Source organism: Chrysochloris asiatica, unplaced genomic scaffold (genome assembly GCF_000296735.1).
Source record: "Chrysochloris asiatica unplaced genomic scaffold, ChrAsi1.0 scaffold00128, whole genome shotgun sequence".
In the NCBI taxonomy this organism is placed as follows: Eukaryota; Metazoa; Chordata; class Mammalia; order Afrosoricida; family Chrysochloridae; genus Chrysochloris; species Chrysochloris asiatica.
In genome coordinates this window covers 3,956,438-3,961,456 of record NW_006408646.1, presented here as the reverse complement: position 1 = coordinate 3,961,456, position 5,019 = coordinate 3,956,438, and positions in this window count along the sequence as shown.

The following is a 5,019-nucleotide window of genomic DNA, read 5'->3' as shown; positions in this document are numbered from 1 at the left end:
CTCAATAGAGAGAAACTGAAAGCCTTCCCTCTGCGAACAGGAACCAAACAAGGATGCCCTTTTGTCACCACTCCTATTCAATATTGTTTATAAATCTTAGCCAGAGTTATACGGCAAGATAGGGAAATTAAAGGCTTCCAAATTGGCAAAGAGGAAGTAAAACTCTCCCTATTTGCAGATAATATGATCCTATAATAAAAAAAACCCAAAGACTCAGTAAAACAGCTACTAGACCTCATTGGAAGATTCAGCAAAGTGGCAGGGTATAAGATCAACATACAAAAATCAGTTGGGTTCCTCTATACTAATAATGACAGTGCTGAAAAGGACATTAGGAAAGCAACGCCATTAACAATAGCTGCCAAAGGATGAAATAGCTAGGAATAAATGTAACCAGAGAAGCAAAGGATTTATACAAAGAAAACTATAAAACACTACTAAAAGAAATCAAAAGAGACTTACAAAAATGGAAGAATGTACCATGCTCCTGGATGGGAAGACTTAACATTGTGAAAATGTCAATACTGCCCAAAGCAATCTACGCAACTAATGCAATCCTAATCCAGATTCCAACAACAATTCTTCAAAGTGATTGGAAAAACAATTACAAACTTCCTATGGAAAGGAAAGAGACCCAGGATAAGCAAAGCACTGCTTAATAATAAGAAGAAAGTTGGAAGCCTATCACTCCCTGATTTCAAAATTTATTACAGGTGTACAGTGGTCAGAACAGCTTGGTACTGGTATAATGAAAGATATATATTGATCAATGGAACAGAATTGAGAATCCCTAAAATTAACCCATCCACATACAGCCAACTGATTTTTGACAAAGTACCTAGTATATTGCATGGGGAGGAGATAATCTCTTCAACAGATGGTGCTGGCAGAACTGGAAAGTGATATGCAAAAGACTGAAACAAGACCTTTACCTCATGCCCTATACAAAAACCAATTCAGCATGGATTCAAGACCTAAAAGTGAATCCCAGAATTATAAAGGCCATCAATGAAAAAATAGGGACAAATTTAAGTGCTCTAATACAGGATACACACAGACTACCAAAAATTGTGAAAATTACATAAAATCAGACAAAATAGATGATTGGGACATACTAAAAATTAAAAACTTACGTGCATCAAAAGACTTCACCAGGCTGGTTCTGTAGCAGCAGCAAACGACCATGGAGGCCACGTACCGGGAGGCGGCACCAGCGAAGAGCTCAGTCTTGGGCCCCAGCGCTCCCCCCACCCTATTCAAACTATGCGGGTGGGCTGTGAGCGCCCATATGGGGGTTCTGGTGAGTGGGGTATGGGCCCACCCAGGCCCAATACTTCAAAGCATCTTACCTCTGCTCAAAATATATTACTTGGAGAGAATTGAGGAAACTGTCCAAAAAAAAAACTGTCTACTCAGGCATTATGGGATGTGCTGATGAAGATGAGGCCTTCCAGTTTGGAGGTAACAGAAAACAGGGAAGCGTAGTGATCAAAATGGATGCCAGAACCAGGATTCATTTTGACATGGCTGAAGCCATAACTAAATCAACCAATATGAAATTTAATAGGATTTGGTTAAGTCTTCATGTAGGTGTAAAAACTTCTAATTTTATGGGCTCAGGATAGGGAGTAAGGGGAATGACTTTACAAAAGATTGAGGGGGTTTAAGCAAAGTCTCATATGCATGTGAAAGTTGGATAAGGAATACCACAGAAGAATTGATGTATTTTGAATAATGGTGTTGCAGAAGATTTTTTAAAGTACCCTGGACTGCCAGAAGAACAAACAAATCTGTTGGAAGAAGTACAACCAGAATATTCCTTAGAAGCCAAGATGACCAGACTTCATCTCTCATACTCCGGACACACATTCAGGAGGGACCAGTCCCTGGAGAAGGACATCATGCTTGGTAAAGTTGTTGCTAAATGCCATTGAGTCGATTGCAATGCATAGCAACCCTGTACAGGGTTTCCAAGGAGCAGCTGGTGAGCTCGAACCACTGACATTGCAGTCCAAATGACCTTGCAGTCTGACGCATTAGCCCACAGCGCCACACCAGGACTCCTTGGTAAAGTAGATGTCAGCAAAAAAGATGGAGACCCCTAATAAGATGGATTGGCACAGTGACAGCAGCAATGAGCTGAAGCATAATGATTGTGAGATTGGTAGAGTACCAGGCAGTGTTTCATTCTGTTCTGCATAGGAATGCTATGGGTCAGAACCAACTTGATGGCACCTAACAACAATCAAGAATGTACTAAAGCAGATGGCGGCTAGGGTGGAGGTGCAGTGAAGTTCGTCATCAGCAATAACACAGAATATCAGGCAAAGCAGATCCAGAGCAGAGCTCCAAAACTCGGAAGCAGAGAGATAGGAATATTTTAAAAGTTTAAAGGCTTATAGCTTGTCCAAATTGGAGCTGAAGTAAAAAAAATCATGTACTTCTGAATCTGCCAGGCTGGGCTCAGAGACCTGGAGCCGACATCTTGGGTGAGACCAAATGACAAGGCCAAGAGAGGGGAGCAGAAACACCACAGAAAATGTCGCGGGAAGCTTGGGACAAAGGTAGACAATACACTTGGTAAGTTTTTCTTTGTTCTGATTTTCTTTTTCTTTTTTTTTGGTATCTCGTCATTGGTGCACCCACTGTTTGACCACTTCCATTCTGGTGACTAGAGGTGGAGACTGAGCGAGTGGACATCCCCCACCCTCCCACCCTCACCACTGGTGGACTCTTCTGCTATGCATGCACACAGATACTCAGCCCAAGAGCAGGCCCTGAACATTTATTTGTTTATTTTTTCTTGTTTTTTAACATGGGAAAGGGCAGGGCATGGCTGTAGAGAGGGAGAGAGAGTTTTAAAACAAAATCGGACAAAAATTAAATTAAAGCCTGAGATATACCATAACAACCAACACTGGCATCTTGAAATCTCTCAGGCAGCTTTGAAAGCAAGAAGCTGAAGAAAGGACATTAAAGTCATACTCATATTAGGCTACAGATTTTTTTTTTTTCTTCTCTCACTCCTCCCCATTTTCTGTGATTACAGACTGCAGTAGTCAGTCTAGTTTTTGTTGTTGCTGGTTTTAAGTCTTTGTTATGTACTTTCTTTCTCTTGATTTTTTTAGCTGGTGCTGTTTTGCTGTTATATGCTTGCCCTTCTGCCTTTGGAGGACTCTTTGTCTCCCTATATTACACAAGAAGAGTCAGCAACTGCTGCCATATAGCCAAGATACAATCACACTATAAAACATGAAAACCCAGGCAAGAAACAATACCAACTGCCATATACCAGGGAAACAGACAACAACTGTGAAAGTTACTCTGAGTTAAACAATAAGAAGAGTGAAAAGGGAAGCCCACATCCTGATCACATCTTCCTGGAAGCAATCAGAAACCATAAAAAAATTACCAAACACATACTCAATTAAGTATTAAGGCCACAGATAAACACTAAACATGACCAAGAAGCAAAAGCAGATGACCAGATCAGTACATGTCCAGAAACAAGATGAAATGTCTGACACAAATGACCTAGAGGTAGACCTAGACTCCATTCTGAAAGGAGGGCGGGCCTAGGAAATGCCTGAAAAGGGATTCAGAAAATGATTATAAAATGTTTCAAAATACTTTATAATGGAGTTGAGAAAAACAAGGAAGAAGTCAGGAAAGTGTTACAGGAACAATCAAATAAGATAGATACAGCATTGGAAACAATTCAAAACCTACAGAAAAAGGTCCAAACGATCAATAATAGAATATCAGCAATAGACAATACTCTGAGAGGGCAGAGGAATAGAATAGACAAGATGGAAGGCAGAACCCGTGATCTGGAAGACAAATCTCTCAATACCACTAACATAGAAGAACAAACACAAAAAAGGATAAAAACATCTGAAGAAGGGCTAAGACTCATTTTGGACAACATGAAGAGGAATAACTTAAGAATTATCAGCATACCAGAACAAGAAGAATCACACAAGTCCACAGAGGAAATAGTTGAAGAACTGCTGGAAGAAAATTTCTCTAACATCAAGAAGCTCACGAACCCCTGGAAGGACAGACCCCAAAGGAAAATCACCAAGACATATCATAATCAAACTCTCCAAAATCAAACATAAGGAGACACTTCTGAAAGCAGCCAGGGAAAACAGAAGTGCCACATACAAAGGCAAGCAAGTCAGATAAAGCTCAGATCTATCAGCAGAAACCATGCAAGCAAGAAGGCAATGGGGAGACATATATAAAATCCTTAAATGAAAAAACTGACAACCAAGTTTCCTTTATCCATCAAAGCTATCAATCAAATATGACAGTGTAATCAAAACATTCCAGGATAAACAGAAGCTAAGGGATTGTGCCAAAGTCAACCCTGAGCTACTAAACATCCTAAAGGGAGTTCTGTGGACTGAGAACCAACAAGAACAGACAAAAACTAGAGATTGGCATACATGGCAGCACGTCCCAGAATTAAGTCAACAGAAGGAAGAGGTGAGAACACAACAAAACCATAAGAACAAACTCAGAGAATCTGGGAGGTCAGTCTATGATCAAAACAAGTACAATATAAAATAAGGTAAACACGTAGGAACAGAGATACAGATAGTGAGAAGGTCAGGTCGATTACAGGATAAAACAGACTGCACTAAATGGAGATTAAAGTTAATGGACTATAAGGCAACCTCAAAGAAAATTAACACTTCACAACATACCAAGAAAATCAAAATCCAAGAAGGAGGTGGAAACATTAAAACTATGAGGAAACTCACAAGAAAGAACACAAAAAATCATGAACTCAACAAAGGAAGACACACAAAACAAAGAAGCAGCAACACCATACACACACAAAAAAAAACCCATAATGGCAGCAATTTATCAATACATATCGATAATTACACTGGATGTAAATGTATTAAATGCACCTGTTAAGAGACGGAGGGTGGCAGAATGGATAAGAAAACAAGATCCTTCAATATGCTGTCTGCAAGAGACACATCTCACACACAGAGATTAAAACAG